This window comes from Chaetura pelagica, unplaced genomic scaffold (genome assembly GCF_000747805.2).
Source record: "Chaetura pelagica isolate M959 unplaced genomic scaffold, ChaPel_1.0 scaffold264, whole genome shotgun sequence".
NCBI classification, from domain to species: Eukaryota; Metazoa; Chordata; class Aves; order Apodiformes; family Apodidae; genus Chaetura; species Chaetura pelagica.
Window position 1 is genome coordinate 1,598,940 of NW_009953064.1, and position 22,938 is coordinate 1,621,877.

Here is a 22,938-nt window from a genome sequence, read left to right on the forward strand (position 1 = left end):
CTCTGCTGATCCTGGATGTCTCTCATTTTCTCTTATGTACTGCAGCTCAGTCAGATCCTGAAGAGAGACCTGTCAGTTCTTGCTGTCTGCAGCTCAGTGACCTTCAGGAGACACACTTGTCACTGAGTATTTTGTTTAGCAATGAACTGAGGAAAAAAGCACTGAGCCAGGTCCCCAACTTGCAAAGAGTCACACCTCTTGGTGACTATCGGTAACACCAAAGGGCAGAGTATTCCCTTCCCTTTATTTCTACCCAGTTAGACTGTAAATGTGATTGCTCTGATAAACAGGCACAGCAAGAGATCATTTGCCCAAACTAATTAGCTGCTGCCACCGAATCACCATGTAATATTTTCACTAGAAAAGAGAAGCCTACGCCACTGTGTGACATTTGGCTTTTAATTGCACTCAGTCACCAGCAAAACATTTTCAGATATAATTATTTGTGTTGGTTAAAGTTCCTGCTCCAGATAAAACATGGACCATGACACCCTGTCAAATACCACTGTAAGAGCACTAGTGCGTGGGGCTAAGCTGCTGCTATTTGACTCCTGCTGCAGCAGAGGCTGAGGTCAAGGGGAGATGCCCAAGCAGTCCCCAGCCTTTAGGGCTGCACTCACACCAAGGGCTTGGTACACCCTGGCTCCTCCAGCCCTGCAAGGGGCGAGGACATGGGAAGCAGCGGATTAGGACAATCTGATGTGGCTCAGCAGATCAAGCAGTCACTGGGGCACAGTGGAGAGGGAGGAATGCTTAGGGCAGGAGTTCATGCTGTACAAAATACTCCCACTCAGCATCATCTCCAGCCAAGGGGAACAGGGAGAAGCTCATTTGGAGGGAGTGAACAGCTGTCTCTCAGTCTACAGATCACACTGGATTTTGAAAACTGTTTACAAGCATGACATTCACCTGTGCAAAAAGTGACAGAACAGCTGGACTGAATCATGCCATCTTGCTCCAACTAGCTGCTGGCTGCTCACTAGCCAACTGTCCTGAGAGCAGCAGTTTGCAGATGACTTCTAGCCTCACTTCAAGCATCATTAAGAAATTGCTCTGGCACAGTTGCAGTTTGCATTTTGTTCTCTCAATAAATCTGCCTGCTAACAACTTTGCTCTGATGCAGCACTATGCCTATGGTGGTGCGAGGAGAATCCAAGGGCCTGAAGGAACTCCACAGTACAAGCTACTTAGCTGAACCTGAGGGTTAGGACCAGCTACAAGTTAAGTTAGGCTCACAGCAGAATTTTCCTGCTCTCCTCAATCTCAGGACAGGCAGCACACCAGGACAAGAAACACTATAGCTTTTTGGGTTATATCACATCTAGTATCTTGTGGCCACTAGAAGAGCCAGGCTGTGCCAGGTTTAGAAGTGAAGATGTTAATTAAAGGGAACATCTCAGCTTGAAGTTGTAGTACATGCATCAGGAAGCACAAGGTGATTTTAAAGTTTTAATTCAAGACTGGAAGGATCAATACCCAAGTTAGCCCATGATGACCCAGCTCCAAAAAGAGCATGGATACATCAATTCCTGTTTCAGCCAGGTTGATTAGCCAGGCTATTAATCACTGGTCCTGTCACAAGCTGGCTACCAAGATCTAACCCACACAGACATACCTGCTCATGTGTAACTATCTTGGAAGTCTTTAACTGTTCTCAGTTCTGACAGGTGGAAGCTGGAATTGTTGGGGTTTAAAGCAAATGTATAAAATCCAGGCACTGCAGAGGTTTTTTGTTGTTGTTTGTGGTTTTTTTTCAAGATAACTCCCAAACTGCTTACAGACCAACTCAAAATGAAACTGTTGTTACACTTGCCTGGTTACAATGAACATGCAATAACCTTTCAGATGCTGGTGCCAAATAATATGGATTTATCTCATCATAGGTGTTTTATGTACAGCAATAGGTTGTTATTAAAGCTCCACAGAAGTCACATCTTAATCATGGTTGATGATCTCCCTGTGGAAACCATTTTGTTGCCCATTTACTCCAAGAACACCATTACTTTTTCCTGTGCAAGGGTGCTCAGTATAGGCAGGTTGCAAAACTGTAACAGGAATTTAAAAAAAGACAACACATTAGCTCTTTGTGTTACTACCATGCAAAGAGACTTGAGAGTAGATCACACCACCACTCTGCTAGGCAATGTAAGGACCCAGACCCTCTGCTAGGTGGGTGACCAAAATGTGACAAACTGTGATACAAGGCTGACAGTAGAAAGCAGAAAGAGATAAAGCTATTTGCTGGTAACAGTACTGGAACTGGAGCAAGATCTCATCATTCTTACTTTTGCAGGTTTTGCTGCACCACTAGCTGATGTGTGTCATTACTTGCAATCACTAAATACTAATTTCTGCCAATTTCCTTGCTGCTTGAGCTCTATACCATTCGGAGAGAGAATCACAATATCATGGCTTTTGTAAACAGGCCTGAAAGTTCACTTGTTTTTGTAATCATCTTATGCAACTGCTATCTGCCATGACAGGATCCTTTCAGCTTAAATTGTCCTGAGACATGCAGATAGGAAAGTCTTGCCTACAGCTGCTCTTCTACCACTTGTAAAAATATTTTAAAATCCACCTAAGCAAGGACTTGATTTTATTGCTACAGATTAAATAAAAATGCAACTTTGCATGAAGCCTGGCCAGAGGATTACACTTTTATTGATCTGGTTATTGTCTGATCAGGTCAGCAGCAGGACTCACAGTCAGATTTGCCCTCATAAGGCAGACTCACCTCCACAGTCTGCTAGGACCACACAGACTGGAATGAGGCTGTGGATAGGCAGGACTCCACCACTATTGCAATATATTTGCAATGGACTCAAATTTGCTATTTTGGCAGCACTTTTTCAAGCTGCAGAAGGAAGCCAAGACAAGAAAATTAAATGAAGAAAAAGGTACAGCAAACCCCTCGACTTACGCTTTGAAAAAAGGAAGCAAAAGCTGGGGTTTGCAGCATTTGGTGGTCCTTCCATTGCTGTGCAGCTCTCAACTTTGCTTTCTCCTTAGGCAGCAGCAGACATCCAGAATGCCTGCTCCACTATGCACAGAAAATAGGCATGACACCAAAGCCAGCAAGCTGGGGCACAGACACAACAGTAATTACAATGGAGAAAGAAAATAGTAAGGAAGAAGACAATATCCAGAACCAAGTGGTGGGATACCAGAACTGCACACTTCTGTGCTTCAAAATACCCGCAGAATCTGCTCCCTGTAGTTCAGTCTACACATTATCCCTTCAATTCATACTCATACCAGGATACTCCTCTGATTTTGCTTGGGAATACGAGCATCTTGCCAACAGTCATGTACAGGATGTGCATCACAAGCTTCCTAATGCACACAAGCATGCTGTTTCACCAGCAGCAGGCCAGGATGTTATTGTTCTCATGGATTCATGCTGGCAAGAAGTCCCCTCTCCACCCAAACCCACAAAAATCATTCAAAGTTAGAATATCATACTTCCTGGTTTTCAAATCTCTCCATCCTAGACACATCACAGGAGCTTAAAAAGCATCAGATTTGCACAAACTGCAACATAGCACTCTGTGGCCTGGTTGTGTTGTGCTTTGTGTTGGAACTCAAAATGCTTTCAGTGCCCCTGGGTTTTTGCTCCCATTCCCCTCTATATAGGCAACTTTGGATGAGCCAGGAATTTAACTAAACATTTTTACTGTGGCAATCTTTGGTGTATATAAATCATAAACCTTATACGTGTTGTGAACATGTATCTTTATTGCATATATTATGAGACACAAGCCTGTCTTTGCTACTGGAAGGATGAGCACCTCTCCTACAAACCAATGGGCCAGGAAAGAGCCTTAAAAACAGAAACAGGAGAGGGTTTGAAAGGGACCAGAGAGGTGGCAGATAGCTCCAGGTTGAGGCCATTACTGAAATGAAGATGATTCTTAGCCTCTGCCTTCTATTATTCTGACATTACTTAAAATTTTCAGTATATCTGTTATAAAAAACATTCTTAGGAGTAGCATGGGAGTGAGAACAATGAGACATCTCCTTCAGCAGCATAGTCACAATAAGGAAATCCAAGGCAAAGGCACTCAAACCCTACTTCTTTACAGAGCCTAAGAGATTTATGCCATGGCTAATGCCATGTTATTTTGGCAGACACAAAAGACTTGCTTTAAACTTCAAATGAACATGGATATGGCTATAAACTCAAGTTGGTTAGTAATCTGCAAGTCACAGTTTGTATCTCAGCTAAAGAGGAATTTGTCCACAGAATCTATGACCCTGTAACCTAGCTGGTACAGGATTTGAATGCAAATGTACAAAAACAGCTAGTCCAACCTGCCATTCTTGATAATGGGGATTTCTTGCTTAAACCACCATGCACAAATTAACTATATTCTTCTTCAGAAATCAAAGCAAAAATCCTATTCAAAAGAGTCACCTAAACATCATGGCTGACAGAATAGTTAAGCAAAATCTTGAACACTGAGAACTACTGGTTTTAAGTTGACTTCCTAGACAAGTTTAGTCCCATGCTGATCTCAGCACAAGTAATCAAAGCCATGATAGGAAGGCTGGAATTCAGTTCTCTCCCTGCACAGCTTAAGCTAACATATAGGCTCTTCCACCACCCAATCTGTTTAGCTGTTGTAGACATAAACAAATTCCAAGGAATCTAAGGAATTAGGGTCATTAATATAAGGCCTAGGAGTTCCAAATCTGCAACTCAACACTAGCTATAATTGTCAGAAAAGCATGCAAGAGAGAGGCTGCCAGATGTTTTTAAGCCAAACATCTTATTTGTTCAGTGTTTCTGGAAGAAATTTGCCCATATGACTCAAAAGCAATGGGTAAGGGACTCTTCAGTGCAAAGGGACCACTAAATTATGGTAGTTATGATTATTGTTTGACTGTGATATCCCCAAATCCCTTGCACTCAAGCCTTTTTTGCTCAGAAATATCAGGCTCATGGATTTCTTAAGGATTTCTCTTTGCCACACAAAAGCTAACAGGATCCCCCACATCAGGGATTTGTATTTAAGAAGTGCACATTCTGTAAGGAGAGCTCCCACAGGTCAAAGGAAGCTGAGGCTCTTCTCTACTGTTGGCATAAATAACACAAAGTATCCTTGTCTCATGAAATAACCTTCAATGCCAAAGCTCTGTTCTCCAGGCACAGAGAAAGCCCCCTGTGACAAGCAGAGCAACAGGGGCTTCTTGAAAAAGAAGTGCCTACATAACTTTGGGGTGGGGAGGAATAAACTATTCAACTGAAAGGACAACCCTGGCACCAAGACAAACTAGTACAAACTCACTGCAAGGAAATTTAGGACTGGGGAAGACATTTTGGTTGCAGAAGGCTTCTAACTCTCAGACTAGCAAGGTCATGGAAAAACCTCCTAAATAGCAGTGATGAGGGCAGGACAATTTAGTTGATTTAGATAAACCACTGAAAAATAAACTATAGAGGTATCCCAGAACACAGTTGGCTGCAAGGACTACTCTTATTTGAGAATCTAAGACTCAGCAGGTCCCTGGTGGTCCTGTTATTTTATTTTAAAACAAACTGAAGATGGCAAATCAAGGATCAGTCACCACTACAAAAAGCAAACAAAACAAACCACCTCATAAACAAAGTACCTAAGTCAGACACCTGTGCCAAACACTGCTGCCTGTGAGGGAATTGGTCCTGCTCTGCTGCATGTTGCAAACCATCCAATACACCTGCTAGGATGTTCACTCCGGATGCAGAGGAAAAAGCGTGGGGAGCCAAGTGTATAGGCAGGGGAGCCCCAGTGCTCTATCAAACACTGTGCTTAGGTGTACCCAGAGCTGCCTTTCTGACTGCATACAAGACATTCAAATCCCTGTCTCAGCATCCTCGAGTAACAGGCACATAAAACCCCTTACCAAGTATTTTTGGACAGTGTACAGGAAAGGTTCATTAAACTGTAAAAGAAACTGGATATTTATTTATGCCAGGGTATGCCTCCAACTTCTTTAAACTAGTATTTTTCACCACTTTGCATACAATGCTAAATCAATAAAATGTTACGATCACATAAGCCTCGTATGGAAACATAGCCTAGAATTTAATAAAGATGAAAGCAGTAAGATCCTCTTGTCATTTTATTTTGCTAGACTAAATTGAATTGATCAAAATTCCTTTCTGCAGACCTTTTCACCCATCCAGGGAGAAGCTAAGCTCCATCCTTTAACATGCCTCAGGGTGCAATATTTCTGGTTGACTAGGGGATATAAGACTGGAATCTTCAGCCTTTCATGCAAGTCTGTGAGACTGCCTGCACTACAAAACATTGTTCAAGACGGTTTTGCTGGGGCCAGCTTCTGTTTTTATTCAAACCCAGGAGTTCTTTCTTGCTTCCTTCACAGAAACAGATGAGTTCCATCTTGTAAAGGATGAGGGCAGGAGGAGAAAGTGTTTCAATCTTCTATTACTCTTTCTGTCCTCCTTCCACTGCTTGGTCCTTCATGTGAGGCTTTAAGACTCTTCCTGAAGACTAATGGTTGAAGACTCCTCTTTCTGGTAGGTGGCCTTTCTCTGTAAGACTCCTGGCTGGAGATCAGAGCTTATCCTTAGCAAGCAGAGCAGAAAAAGAGCCTTTTCCCAAAGTGCAGAAGAGGCATGATATCCTTCCTTGCTGCCTCTTCACACTCTGGGTGGGAGGCACTGGCAAACAGAAGCACACTTGGGCTGCTGCAGGCCTCCCACTCTAGGCCATGCAAGCCTAGAAACAATGGAGTCTTAACTACTGCTGCTGTGCAACCCAAACAAGGACTGGGATTTGAAAGCATGGCTGATAAGCAGCTAGATAACAGACTGATGAACTGACCATCTGTACTCTGTCAAAGAGCTAACAAAGGTCCATAACAGTACACCCAGCGTACTATGCGCAGGCTGAAAAGTGGCCAAATATGGTATTAAAAATGTACAACACAGAACAGAGCCACAGCTAAAGGCTGGATCACCACATATACTTGAAGTAACCAACTCAGAAGTGCACAGCAGAAAGTGATAGTTTATGGGAAGAAATACAACAAAACACCGGATCATGAACTGACGAGATACACATCATAGAAAGTGAAAGCTTAGATTTGGGGCACTGAACTGAAGACTTCTGCTATACATCATTTGGCCAAGAGCTAGCTCAGTGTTATCTTTCCATCCACCATGCTACCTTCAATAGAAACCTGTTTTACACTGATCTTTGGAGGTGCACAAGTTTCAATAACTCATTGTAGGCATTTTCGTATCACAGTAAATTTTGTGACAGTAATGCACAAACCAGTATTTGACTGTGGCTTTTCATACTATGAGGAATTCCCGTGTTTGATTAGCTGTTTACAATAATCTCAGTTGTGAATTTCAGTTTGGCAAGGATACCAACACATCTCAAAACATGAAAGCCAAACAAGTAAATCCAAAAGAAACTCCCAATATTTTCACAAGTTAAAAGAAAATATTTTAAGAAAATTCAAACAAGGAATTAGAGACCGAAAAGATGGAATCAAATTTGGTCTTAATTTTTAACAAAACCCATTATCAGTACATGTGCTTCTCATATACTGATGGTAAATACAAGGCAGAGTAAGCCACAAATCCATTAGAATCTTTTTATACTAGCCAAATTCCAAATCCCTCTGATCTGCATCAGTCAATTGTAATTTGAACTTGGACGTTGCATGCACACAGGGCCCCTGATATTCTGCAGCAGTAAAATTCCACCCACAAAACTTGCTAGACAAGCTTTAAGTTTCCAAGAAGAATATATTTAGATCAAAACAAAAGAACAAGAAAAGTTAGGGGATTATTTTATTTTTTTTTTGCTTCTTTGGCTTCTTTTTGTAGAAAATACTACTATCTCAAAGATAATACATCAACTCTTTAGGAATGTAAAGGCAGATTTTGATTAATATCTGAATAACACAGCCAGCAAAAAATGTAATGGTCTTGCAGTCTCTGTTCAACAGGGCTTTGGAATTCAACACTTGGAAGGTGAGAAATGAAAGTTAACTCATTGTTTACTATAGCATTGCATTTGTTTTCTCACATCTCCAAAAGTCCTCCACTGGTGCTCAGAAGAAGGGTATAGCAGCCATATATCATGCAATGAAAGTCTTACTCTCTTTGAGAAAAAAATTGTTCCCCTCTTGTTCAAACAATGAATGGGTTGAAAAAGCAGTGGCATACAAATACCATGCTACAGCTTCCTAGCATTAGGCCAGGAAGGAATATGGAAGGGAATTTCCAATATGAAAATACCCAGATACAAGAGAGTACAAGCCACAGCCCACTAGGCATCAGCCAGCAGTTAGTGGCTTAGTTCACTGAGATGACACAGAATTGCACTTCTGGCACAGTCTTCTCCTTTAGCATCCTCTTGTCACCAAAAAAACTACAGAGTGAAATTACAGAACAAAACTCCATTTCATCTCCACCTTCGTGTTACTTTAGGCAAGAGCAGACAATAAATTAGGTGATACAATGAAACAAACCATCACTTCTGCCCCCTGAAGCCAGAGAAATCAGGCTGGATCTGGAGAGAGTGAAACCCTGTAAGGCACCTGTAGCTTAAGTTTTACAACATAAAAACCATCATAATTCAGCAGATTCCTAGAACTGGGGCAGCATTTACAAATATAGAGATGCTACTACTAGTAACTTCTTGCCCTTGCCTTCAATTTCCACACTACTGCAAACACTGCCTTCAGGAGAGCACTGAATCACATAGTTGACTGATTCAGAGACCTCAAACCAAGTCAAAAAGGCACTGTTGGGCTGAAAACTTGCCTTGAAAAAGGATGGGATAAACAATTCTAAAATTAAAAGAAGGAAGAGATTCCCTGTAACAGGCAGGTAGGCAAATTAAATGTGACATGTCATCCCTAGAGGAAGTTAGACTGGCAGCCTGGCTGGCTTTTCCCTATGACAACCCCAGGATATATAACAAATTTGGTAGAGAAAAGAAAGCGGTACTATACTTGTCTTTATCACTGCAGCCCAATTTAATTAGCAGCTTGCTAAAGAGCTCGGTTTCATAATTAATAATGATGCAAAGAGGCCAACACCACAACAGAAAATAATTTGCAATGTTCTTCCAGAACTAGCTGACTAATCCACTTTGGGGATCATTTTAATGAACAGTTTTGGCTTCCAAACAGTTTCCAAAAATATGGGAGTCAGCAAGGAAAATATTTTATATTCATTTCTGCTTGCTGACCAACCTGCTTTTTCAGTTTGTTTGCCACCCTATCAGATTAAGCATTTTATTTGCACAAAATTTTCATGTAAATTAAAGACAAACTATTAAATTGTTCCCTCTGGACATCTTGGATACCATCATCTATGGGAAGAGGAATTAAGTTTAAATCACAAATGTTTCAGAGTGATAAGCATTTATCTCCACGCTAGCTATTGCATTGATCTGCTATGGCAGGTACTATCCTACTCTTGCTGAAATAAACAGATTTTTTGATTGGATCTGTAATTCAGGAAGCCAAAGTATGCCAGTATCAAAACAGCAAACCAAGGTCTGACTCGCTCATGCAGCACAAAGATTCTTGATTAGTTGAGGAAGAAATGCCTAGTGCCAGACCACATCCAGCTTTCCACTTCAGATGATGAAGGGTGATATATCTGTGACTTATGACAAAATCTGAATATTTAGTTATCTGACACAGGGCTCATCATCACATTATTATTTGCCTCTCAATTATAACTACTAAAACCTCAAAGAAAGCTTCCTCTTCCTTTTTGTTGTTGCTAATGTTCAAATAGACACAGGAAAAGAGTCCCAGACTTCATAGCTGGTTTTGTGAAGCAAGACTTCACACTGTCTTGTAGAATTTGATATTATGTCTTGTTTCGATGCCCTTTTATTTTTTTGTGTTCTTTCTGTTTTAAGATAACAGGTGCTCAGATCTGGGTGAAAGGCTGCTAATTTTTCAGATTTATGTCAAGAGACTTATTAGTTCCTTACTATAAATCAATTAGTACAGAGATATTCTGAAACAGAAGAGGGATACTTCTCTCTTCCAATGCCATCAACTGTTGTGTCATCTTTCAAAGAGATTCTAGACTGTACACTGCTGGAGTGACACAAAGAAACATCATAAAACCAGCATAAGCCAGTTAATCATTCACACACACCATCTGGGAAAAAGATCAACCTGGAATGGCATTTCACTCTCATTAAATGAAGAATTTAACCAATTACTGAAGAGTTCTGTTGGTGTGATGCAGGCAAAGGTGTGGGAGAGCAGCCACAAGAATACTTACTTTAAAAAGTTTAAACTAATTTTTAACCTCAAAGGCAGCCCCAAACTGAAATTTTTGTACTAAGGTCAGCACAACAAACTACAGAATCATGGACAGTGTGTGGGAATGAGCTTGTGAAGTTGGTCTATTTTCTAGTGGCAAGAATTGGCTTTGACTTCAGACCCTCCACCTCTTTTAGCTTGTCTAGAAGCCAGAGCATTTCGTATTCCCACTCTCAGGCTTATTAACATACTGCTGTGGGTCAGAAGCCACTTTCAAAAAAGTGGATTTGAGGAAGACCACAGACATCATTGCCAACAGTGTCACAGAAGCCATTTGCACAAGCATGACTTCTCTTTACTAACACTGCTACAAAATGGAAAAGCTGTTCTTTCCAGGGGAACAAAACAAAAAGCCAGCCTAGTTCAAAAGTCTCCTTCTGAGGTGGTCCCCTCAGACTTCCCCTTCTGCAGTACTAATTAGTACACTCAGCCTGAAGGTCTGTTCCAAAGGAAGCTCATACTCCACAAATTCCCTGTAGCATCTGAGAGGCAAACAAGGGATGCACAGTCAGCTTCTGGAACCATGTTATTAGTGATGTGTGCAAGAAAAACACTTGACATACTGGCTTAGGCTGATTCTGCTGGGGACAGAGGGAAGCATACACACACACACACTCTTTAACAAAAGCAACACTAAATCTGCCTGTTCAGAATCCAGTCTCCAACTCGAATTGCTCATGTTGTTTGTGACAGCTGAGAGGAAGTATCTATACCATTAGAAGGATAAAGCACCTTGCTGAAAGATGGATACTAGACCCAAGGTTAGTTTTGTAGAATAGGCCCTCTGGAAAACTGTATGCACTGCTTCAGTAGTCACTAAGAAATCCAGTGCTCACTAAGAAATCCAGTACTCACTAAGAAATCCAGTACTCAAAGTTCACAAATATCTGGGCAGACCTGAGTATTATTCCCCAGCAACCTCTAAGACCAACCAGAGTAATTTTAGCCCCAGTGCTTCCAAGGGTTGTGTTTCAGCTGAAATCTGCATGGGCTTCAACAGCCTACAATAGCCGCTTGAAATATCACTCTGTTTTGTGAGACCCCTCTCACTATTTTATTAACCACTGACAACCCATTTTGTATTCATCAAGCTAATTTTCCTTCTGGTAAGAAAAAATTTGCAAAGAAAGACATTGTCTTTGCTTTACCAGAGGCTATGATAGTGATGGATATTTGGCCAAGACTTGGTGCTGAAGTACTGTCCGTGAAACTGGTTTAAATTATTGCAACTCCAAAACACTTCACTGATTAACAGCCTAATCTATTTGACTAGACCTGCAGTCAGAAGCACACTGACTGAAGGCAGTAAGAGTGCTCACAGGGAAGGGATGGGGAGCTGTAAGACTCATGCATCATGTTAATAGACTTCTGATAAATTAAAGTCAACAAACCCATTTAGCAATAAGTCTCAGTCACCAAGACAGAAATAAACCACCAGAAAACTATAAAAATACTTCAAATTTCTCCCTCTTTTTTTTTTTTAAGCAAGATACAAGTCTATATTTAAGACAATGAAACTCTTCAGCTACCTTTACCACTGGATTTCCTAGGCTGTGCTGTCTTTTTTGCTCAAAAGGACACCAGCACCATGTAAACGATGTCTGTGCATCCTTCTAGACTACTCTGTGGAACAGAGCTTGTCACCTCCACATTTTATAACACTTGGCAGCAAACCCACATTCCTTGTGCCTCATAGACTTCCCTTAAGGCCATCAAGTGCTGGATATGGACAGCACAGGGTTAGAGCTTCCAATTATAAACCTACTAACACTTTCTGCAGATAAGAGATGCAGATCCCATGATAGACATGTATACCAAACATGTACAAGATATATCTGTTTTGCATCCCTACAGTATCAGGGGACCCTCACTGTTTCAGTAAGATTTTTTACCCACTTTTCCCTGTGAAATCATGACCTACATTCTATGTGCGATTTCCAGAGTAATAAAAATACCTTAAAAACTCCATGTGAATCTGAGATCTAATTCTGTACCGTACAGAGTCACCTCATCTGGTAAATTCAAAGGAAAACATGCTAAGCAGCAGTATAAATTTGCACTGTACTTGCTGACCACCTCTGAGCAGAAGGCACAGAAGTTATCCAGGTTTAGACATCCAGCGTTGAATTTGGGTTCAAATACACTTCTCTCAAGAAACTCTCTAGAAAAGCCACCTAGAACAGGATGAAATCTTTCTGCCTGCAGATCAACATTACAGATTGAAACTGTCAAAGAGAAGAGCCCAAGGCATACATTTTAAAAAAGTAAAGTAATGCATTACTTAAGAAGTAAATTGCAATCTCAGGGAAAATGCAATAGTATAAAGCTGCTCCTCAGATTTAATGGCACCATTAAATGACATGCCTACTGAGCAAAGACTAATCAATGTATTTTTCTCCAACACATCTGAAATGTTCCAGTGAATTGGTCTTAGCAAATGGGCTCAAACATGATCAACTAGCCAGCTTTCCAAAGGAAAAAAGCCAGCTGTTCTGAGAGCAAAAAGCAACATAATTCAGCATTTACAGGATGCTCAGAAAATAAGATATGGCTGTAAATACCATATTCTCCCTGTTCCCTGTTCTTTGCTTCACCAAAAATCAAGGCAGGGGATGGAGCAGGGGCACAATAAAAGAGAAGGGATCACAAAATGACTCTGTCATCTTCTCACTCATTTAAAGAGATTGAGTATGATACTTCAAGGCTTCAGGAATTAGCACAGGAATCAGACTCCAGTTTAGAACAACTGGTTGTTTTCTGTGTATCTACAAAGATTAACATTCTGATTATATCCCAGAACTGCAACCTGAAAGTATCTTGGTACCACTGTGTTACCAACACTGCTTCCACTCTCTGCATACTAACTGATACATCGGAACAGATTTTGGGAGTTTCAGACCATGCACAGGTACACCTCATTATCCAGCTGTAGTGATCCTGCAATTAGTTTGAAATGCATCCTCTTATTCTCAAGTTCCCCAGATAACTTTCCCAGCACTAATCCAGAAATAGCCAGTGGTTTTTAGGTGGTCGGAGCATAAAAGAGACAAAGAACTGTGGGAACTTCAGATAGAGCTTGTCTCTGGCTATTAGACAGTGAAAGAAGCTGAGAAGCCAAAAAGAGGTCAGCTAAAAAAAAGAGGTATTCCTCACTCTATTATACAAACTGAATTTATTCATGTAGAAAAATTTCTGGGAAAAAAAAATAATAAATAAACTTTTCTAGCAGGACTGCTGTTGCCTATTGCTACAACAAACTCCTCTGGGTCTGAACTCTGACCAATGGGAATTTCTTTCTGCTTCACAATAAAACCATGAATAGTCTGTGCCACTGAATAGTCTGTTCCTCAGCAAACACTCATGCTACACAATACCTCACTTTTCTCTCTCCCTTCTGAGAAGAACAGTCATGCCCACTTCTTTCATTAGAGATTCCTTTCTTTCTCTTTCAGAAATTAAAACTAAAATAACTAAAAATGAAAGAGGGTAGATCTGGATGAAAAGGAAAGAGACAAGACAGGAAACAGAGCCAACAAGCTGCTGCCTAGCTGTGGACACAGGGAATTCATACAGAACACTAATAATTAAGAGGAGTTAGTCTGTGTTCCTGCTGTGATCACTTCATTTCAAGGTTAGTAAAGGCATGTCCCCAAATAGCACCTTCAGCTCTGATGGGAAGTAAGCACTTGAGAAACATTAATAGGGTGCCAAACCTTTAAAGTGTTTATCATCTGTTTGGAGAACAGGTGGAGCAAAGGCAGAAGCCATCTGAGCTGTCTACAGGAGCTAAAAGTTCTTTAGTCCTATTTAGGAAGGAACGTCTTGGGATGGATTGACAAACCTACTCCAGAGCCTGACAACAAGAAAGCCCCCTTGGTGTTTATCATGATGAGGAAACTGGCTCCTGAGGATAGGGGCTGAGACAGTGAGCAAGCTCTGCATAACATGGCTAAATAAAGTTTTCTTATCTACCCAGAAAGCTGCCCCAACTGACCTCTTCCATAAATGGTACCAGACCTAACTCTATGACCCTACAGTAGTCACAAAGAACAAAAAAATTCTGCCCTTGATCTTCCTGCAAGAGCTGTGTCCCTGCAGCTCAATTATTTAAAGCCTTGAGTTGCAGCTTTAAATTAACAGTGGAAGTCTGATCTTAATCTAAGAATCATTCTTATTGAAAGGTCTGGTAAGCACATTTGATCATACCTATCTTTTTTAATTACAGGATAATATTGTCCCTTCCTGTCAATTTTACAGACCTAACACAACCATGGGGAGATGATATGTTGCTGATTAATACATATTACACACCAATCACATTCCAAATCTTTATTGCCACCTCAAACACTGGAACTATCTTCTTTAAATCATGTTTTGAAACCTTGCTGTAAAACCACAATTACCAGCACCAAATTCATAGAATCATAGAATCCAATTCACCCAATCTTAATTCAGGTTTCCTGTAATTTTGGTCAGTGACAATGTTACAATGCCCTGATACATCAGAAATGTTACAATTCTGCTCTGTGACTGCAAAATGCAACCAAAAAAGGCAGTCTATTAACCTAAAACCAAGTGTAGTGCTTTCTTCTTCTTCCAGCTAGCTGTTGTCAGGAATAAAAACTAGGTGGTCACTGACCCAATACAGCGAGACATTGTCCTCTGTCCTAAACCATGACACTCAGAGGTGTTTGAGGCATAAAGAGAAACTCTTGGGTAAAATATAAACAGGAGAATCTTGTCTTTTTTACTGAAAAACGTTTGAGTTTGGAACAAAGTAAGTTCAACTTTTGTGGTGATGTGTTCTGCGTAAGTGGAATCTAATCGCACTTTTCACTGCTCCCAGTGAAGCAGACTAAAGCTAGGAACAGATGGAAGCAAGACAGAACTTGGAACAACTTCTGCGCAATGCAAGCAAGCCTACCAAAAAACCAAAAAAACAAAAATGCTGAAAAAGTTTACACAGCTTGTCCAATTTCTAAATTTAAAGCAGCTCCCCCTGCAATGTACAAACTGGGTCCTGAACTTCTCACGTTCTTGTGTTCTTACTCTTCACATGTCACAGCACAATAACATGTAACAAAAAACTTTGTGCTTTCAGGATGAACAGCTTCTTCAAAGAGGTGGGGAAGCAGAAGTGGTATTTGTCACTGTGGGTTACATGGGGGTTGTAGGCAGTAATAAAATTTCCTCAAAATAAGGTCCTTGGATTTATAATACACCTCCCAAAATCAATGAACAATGCATTTGGTCTGCATGATTTTCTCAGACGTATTCACTTAGTTGAGGTTTTGGGCTAGCTGATTAACTTCACTATTTATATTTCTTCCCAATTTTACTTTGCATAAAGATTCCCAGGCTCCTCATTTTTCAATGCCAAGTAGTAAATTAGCTTCCAGGTGCCAAAGTGATTAACTCTGTTCTCTGTTGCAGCCAAATTTCTGGAGCTGTCTGCCACAACATCTGGACAAAAAGAGCTAAATAGTTTCCTTCTATTACTGAAAACTGAAGTGATAAGATATCCCACTGGGTTTCCTCCTTCCATAAATTATGCCTGTCTCTAGGTTAACCCTCTGGATTTTTCTTTCATTGTTAGTATAACCAAATTCCATAGTGCTAAGGAAAGTAGTATGGCTCAACTCAGAACATAAATTAGTCTATGAAAATGAACAAACTGAATAACTACATCTTTGTTTCTAAAGTAAACATGAATAAAATAGGAAAAAAAGTTGTCACACTGGCTTAGGAGGCTAATGATTTCAGCTTCTTTCATCTCTGGTATGGGTTTAGGAGTGATAGCCCTTTTCCGTATTCCATTTTAGGTGTCAAGCTAAGATTTTAGAGATACTCTAAATTCAGTTCTTCAGGTAAGAGTCACTATAATTAAATATTCCTGTTCCTCTGAAAGCAAAACTATACAGAATTATTCAAAAGTTCAGCTAACATCTCTAAAAAGAGGCACTAAAAATTGTTGGTTTTGGCTAGACAAAAATCCTCTTATAACAAAAGTTCTGGTGCCCATTTAAGACTTGCAGAGTGCACTGTAAGGGAACTTCATATACCACTCCCTCTCTCATCCCAGGGCAAAGACTTGACAGCCCATCAGAGTAAGAATGTTAACACAAAAGGGTGTTCCTTTGTCTCCCAGAAAAGATGTCAATATGTGGTGAATATACAAAAATTAAAAATTAAAAAACTTAAATTGATTTCTTTCAAAAAATGGGCTCCACTAAGCAATTACAGTCCTACTTCTGTTTGTGCTAAGTGCTCCAGGAAAGGCTACACAAACTTAGGTGTGTTTACATGTCCTACCAAGGTCACACAATGCACCCAGAAAGAGTGACAGAACCTCCTTCCATCACAGACTGAACTGAACACAGCGATCCACAACCCTATCAAGGGCATCTGAAGTCTTTTGGTTGTAGGTCTCCAGGTAGCACAGAACATCTGCAAGCCTATGGATGGAAAATAATACTGAATAATACTTTCTTAAACCTCTCTCAGCATTAACGACCAAGACCATACCCTCAGAATGTAAAGTAACTTAATACTGCTATAACCACAGATGAGAACACTGAGGTAAACAGGGATTAGGGCACAGTTTCATCCAGCCTAATTCCACTTAAATTCCCATGCTCCAAGTTTCTAAGCTATCTAGCTCAAGGCCTCCAAGAATGGCTAGCTGCCAGGAAATACCAGAGGATTTTCCGTGGTAAGTGATGGTCTTTGTGATCTAGCTAATATGCACATGAGACATCCATCCACTGGCTTGTGGCCTCAGGGGCTGAACTATGTCCAGAAAGGACAAGTGGCAAGTGTTCCAACATGAAAACCTAATGACCAGCTAATTCCTTAATTTGTAAGGGCTAATTGGAAACCTTGAGGAAATTACATTAAACACAACATTAAATGCCTTCACTTTTTACACATAGAAAAGCCCCAAAACAAAACCCAGTATTTTTCACTACCTCACAGTCTCTGCTCCTGCTAGAGAGAGAATGCACAAAATTTGGAAGTCCAGCACAGGAATTTGAGACATTGAATTCCTGGGACATCAATCTATCTCCTGCTGTCACTAATAAACCTCAAATAATTTCACCCATAAATGGATGCTTCAGTTTAGAAATTAGTTTGTCTTTGGCTGACATAAAAAATAGTGTCAATATAAATAAAGCACAGTTCTCCTCAGGAACCTGCAGCTTTGTATGCTAGTTTCTGTATTTGTTGCCTCATCAAGTGTGAAAACATATCTAAAATGGATCACTCCTTGAATTCCTTTCTGCATGAGCAATGTCAGAGGTTAAATGCCTCTGCCTTTGACTCTGTAGCACAGGATACAACCAGCCATGCCAGCCTCATAACCTGAGGCACAAGACATTCATCAGAAAGGTCCACTGATGGAGAGAGATTCCAATATTAGTCACAGAACCAATGCTGTATTGCACAATTCTCTGCTTATCTTGTTTTGCCCTTACTTTATTCAGCCCCCAAGCAACAACTGTCACAAAACAGAGATAAGATTCTTTGAAGTCATAAATTAACATTAGCTGCAAATGAGCTGAATGACCACCACATCTATGTATTACAAAATCCTTCACCAGATGCAGATCAAAACTATGCTACCTGAATAGTCTAATTAGTTTTGCAGCATACTTTTCTCTCTTGTGCTATCTTGCAACTTCTCTTCTGAATGTTCACCTTGTTTTTTCAGTCCAATTAAGAGCTTCCTCTGCCCTTAACCAATTAACTCATGCCCATCTACATTATAACAACAGCAAGCTGTTCCCCACTATAAAGCCCTGGTATTTCCTGTTGATGTCACAGAAAGTTTTAACTTCTGTGCACTCAAATGCGACCAATTAATGTTTCTGATACCTGATGATAATTATTCATAGAGCAAGTCACTGATTTCAAATGCAATTCCATGAAGGCCAGCAATTGGAGATGCATACTTCAAACATTGAAGGAGAGCAAGTTTTAGTGAGTCAGAGCTAACTTCTAATGTAAATTAGCCTTTAATTTCCCATGTCACTTTATATTATGCAACTGTTTTGGAAACTTTCTCTTTCTGTAAGAGCATCTTCTCACTTGCATGCTATCCTTTCTTGCAGCAGGAGGCGTTTTCAGCTCATGGCAATACAAGCAGAATAAGACCCTTTGGAAAACCTAAATTTTAATTCCAGGCACACTTCTAAGGTTCACTTTTGTAAAAGTAGAAGCTAACCTGAAGTCAGCTAGCAATACCTACAGGTTACTCTGAAAGTTGTAAAGCACAGGAATTGGATCCACTTTGAGCAGATGATACTTCTACAGTGGCAAAGGTATGACTCCCTCCAAAAAGCAAACCTCTGTTCTACCCTCTTGGTAGCTTATCTGGACCTGAAACTGAAGCAGCTACAGAGGTGACATAAGAGGATACAACCTAGTGTTGTTTACAGCAGGAGAGGCCAGTAGCACAGTGTTGAAATGTGAGCCAAGTCAAACTCCTGCAGCAAAGCCACAGATTTAGTACAGGAACCAGTACATGTTACAAATACTAAGGATAGCCAAGAGGTCATCCACCTGAAAACATTAAATACATTCAGTATTTCTATTACTGCACATTTAACTTCTCATTCAGGACTACCCAGCCATCCACCAAAACCCATGTCTTCAGTGGTGTCACAAAGTCACAGGCTCTACAGAACAGATCAGTTAATCACACAAAACTAAGGAGGCAGGGAGTTGATAAGAAAACAAGACAGTAAAACACTTGACTACTTTAACTGTGACTAGATGCTTACTTGAATCTTATTACAAAGCTTTATATTGCTCCTCCTGAATAGGTCGCCCAACTCCTAAATTCTGGCTGATAAAAGTACTTCTGAAGAAGTCAAGATGCCTGCCATAACTGCAGCCATCCAACACACATGCAAACTGGATACACCACACAACAGGGTGAAAACACAGTTTGTATCAAATAGTGAGAGTTGCAATGTGTAACTCAGGAGGTTTTGCTCAGGCAAAGTAGCTTGTGTGTCATATGCCTCACGCTGCTAAATAATAGTTGGACTTTCTGTATTAGTCAAGTCGGCATCCTACAGTAGGGATGATGACACTTCTGCAGTTGGTGTTTTCTGCTTCTGCACTATATCAAATTTTCCACTGCGGTGTCAGGAGAGATTTCTATCTACTTCCACTGAAAGAAGCCAAGTAAGAACAGCAGTTCCATACCTTCGTTATCTTTAAAAAAAGGTTGGTTTAAAAACTGCCTTCATTTTCTACCAAAGCCAGTGTACAGATCAGCAGAACTTATATCCAAGCTCACAGTGGTTTCTTCACCTTTTCCACAATGCTACTGAAGTGATGAGCGTACTGAACAATAGTCACTTGACATTTGCCTCAGAGGTGGCCCCAATCAAAAGGAAAACAAAAGTGTTCTATATTTCCATTGAGAGATGCAAAAAGAAAAGGTTCACCAAAGAGAGGAACTGAAAGCAGCCAGTTGTCTCTCCTTCCCTGGGTGAGATTCCTTGATCTGAAAGATCACTTTATAAGGTTAGGAATATCTGCAAAAGTCCCTTTACACCAAGAAAATATATTTATAAATTATTTTTTTTAAAGTAAAATATTTCTTCCTAAGGTCCTCCCCAATTTCTAATGTGAAAAAATGCATAAGAACTTGTTCTGATTATACTTCATATTTTGTTCTTTCCATTATTCAGCCATAATCACATCCTGCAGACAAAAGCCATCCAAGGCTCTTATCAGCTGTGCACAGGGGAGCCATTTAGATGTGCTATCACTAATCATGAGAACTATTTTCCTAGTATGGAGGAGGAAAAATTAAGATGCACCTTATTTAATAATAAATCTTATTTAAAAATAAAAATTAAAAATATTTTTAAAATAAAGTATTGAACATTTTTCATTTCACTTGTCAGGACAATTAAAGGTTAAGTTTACAGAATAATTTTTCAGTATTTGGCTTTTTCAAATAACCAGTAAGTTCCAGGTGGCTGCTGTTGTGGTGGTTGTTTTTTGAACACCTACAACAGTATGGGTTCTGTAACCCTACTCTGCCAGTATTTAGAGTGTGACCAGTTTATGCTATGGCCCTGAAGGAAGCAGAAGCTTTCTCAGACAGAACAGCTGGCACAGATATAAGCAGCAAAAAAAATTAAGATGATGTTCATTCTTAGCTTGCAAATTCGTACACAAACTGAAAATCCTTCCAATCTGGCTCAATTCAAACACACACAATAACAGCACAAGGAAACAGACTATTGCATCTAAGCCTTAAACAAAACAATAAGGTGCTGGTTTGGTTTGCTTGGTCTTTTAAAAAAAAATAATTAAATATGCTATGCAGAATTTGAAAACTGAGGTTTTGGTAAGCTCTAATTACAAATACCTTTTACCCTTCTAATATAGATTGGTCATACATGACAATCTGGAAGGTTGATATACAAATAAATATTCCTGAAATCTGAAAAGATTAAGTCCATTAAAGCACTTAAAAGCGGTTGGGAGCACAGTAGGGGTGAATTCTATATAAGTCATGCCCTGCCTTCTTACAGAGGGGATGTGGAGTGCATGGACAGTTGTCACACAGAGACAGGAACTACCTTTACTTCCATTCTGTCCAATCTGCAAGGGCCATTGTGATAAGTGAAGATTTTTGACATGGAACCATCCTTACCTGCAGTCTGACTGCAGCAGGTTTTGGTTCATGATGGATATACAACCAGACTGCATTAGAAACAGCATGGCTTTTCCTAAGCACCTACCAGTCTCTATTTGCATGCTTAACAGAGAAAAAAACCTCTAAATATCTGATTAAAAGCATTGGAGTATGCTCCCACGATGTTCAGGATGCAGAGGAATGTGGAGGAACTCCTCCCACAGATCCAGACACTAGAGGAAAGAGCCCTGCAGAGCTCAGTTTTGAGTCACAGGATGCAGCTTCCCTCACTGCTTCTGAAGTTTCTTATCTTCTGACTCTTCTTGGCGTGAAGCTGAGAAGCTCCAAGCAGCAACAGGCTGTGAAAATACTCTATCATGAGACAAATAGAACCAACATTCATTCCTTCTACTCCTTCCCCTTCTCACAGCTGATGACCTGTTAGGGGAAGTGCACCCTGTTAGGGTGGCCTGGCAGCAACAGAAAGCACACTAGGCACTAAATCTGCCACAGTCACTAACTTCTACCCTCCAGGTTCACCTTCATTAACTCATCAATATTACTCTTTTCCATGTGTTCAGGTGGAAATATGGCTACATTCCCTGACATTTTCAGCTACGATGTTCGGAGACCTCAAAGGGCAAGTGATTTTTCCTACCATTTTCAGAATAGTAGGCGCATTTTGTCTTTGTAGGAACATGCCAGATCTCACATGAACTAGAAATACAGGGTAAGGAGGACTGGGCAGAGTTGTTACTGCCCTAGAATGTCACACCAGCAGTAGGATACTAGCTATGTAGGAGGCAACTATTGTAACTGGGGATCCTATCTTGTGTGCCTTTCAGTGACGCTCTGTGTTAAAGTCCAAATGTTGGGTATTGTTCTACAAAATTGTCCAAGACTGGATCAAAACAACTAATCCAACAGCTGTATGCCTTCCAACTGGAGCGAAGTTGAAAAACAAATATTATAAGTGCCTGAAGGCTGAGAACTAGGCCTCTTCTTTTCTCACCCATTGTCCTTTCTGAGCATTCTGTACAGAACAAAGCTGCTCTGCTATGGATGTGTCAATAAAACCATTTCCATGACAACAGCCTAGGGTGTGCCAAATACAGACATTTTATTTCAACAAACAGAGAAGGAAGAGACACAAGACTAGAGGGTGCTTCACTGCACTACATTTGAACTCAGTTCCTTCCTTATGGCTGTGGGCAAACACACAGAGAAGAATTAATGGTGGCCCTTTGAGATACTAGTGTTCTCAGTTGTTGATCGCCACATTTCTACCACCCATGCCCTCTCCTGCTGCAGAAGGAGAGGAACCAGCTGCCTAACTTCACCCTAAATTCTTCAGTACAGAGTCAAAGAGCTGAGCATTAACTGCTGATGAAGGAAGGTTTAAATTTAATTTCCCACCCTCATTTTGAAAGAGGGTTATACACCAACTTTATTTCACCAGCTCTGCTTTGAAGGTAACTTCTGACAGAAACAAAGAACAAGCAGCTTCTTCAAACACATCAGAAGGACTTGCCAGCACAACACTACATGTTATAAGACAGAACGTGAGCTCCTTGCTCTTCTTGCTGTATTGCAGGCCCCTAAGTATCATTTCAGCACAACTAGAGCTACACAAGGTGTGAATCGCTTTGGCTTTTAACATCAATACATTTAAAACAGTGTATGGATACATACAGCTACTGTTAAACTCTGAATATGCAGTAAGACACTCAGTGATGTGGCTCTGAGGTGGTGGATCAGTGCTATGCTGGGAGCCAGGAAATTCCAACCTGTAGCAGAGTCAGAGTTCTTTCTGTGGCCCTTGTAGGGTACTTGAAGCAATGGTTTTGGTCTGTGGCCCAGCTCTGTTTGCCTTTTGATTATCTTACAGACAGTGCTTAGCAACCCACACAAGCTTCTCCCTTGTATTTAGGCTTCATAGGAGAGGAAAACAGAGCAGGAAT

At 40.4% G+C, this 22,938-nt stretch overlaps 1 protein-coding gene across 1 annotated transcript in view; it reads right to left on the reverse strand.

The window, feature by feature from the left end:
• The window catches only part of ARHGEF4 (Rho guanine nucleotide exchange factor (GEF) 4), a 91,476-nt gene that overhangs the window by 57,316 nt on the left and 11,222 nt on the right, over nucleotides 1-22,938 (reverse strand). The window contains exon 2 of the mRNA XM_009996735.1: nucleotides 22,666-22,671. The gene's annotated coding sequence lies outside the window, so the exon portion shown is untranslated. The remainder of the gene's footprint in view (nucleotides 1-22,665; nucleotides 22,672-22,938) is intronic.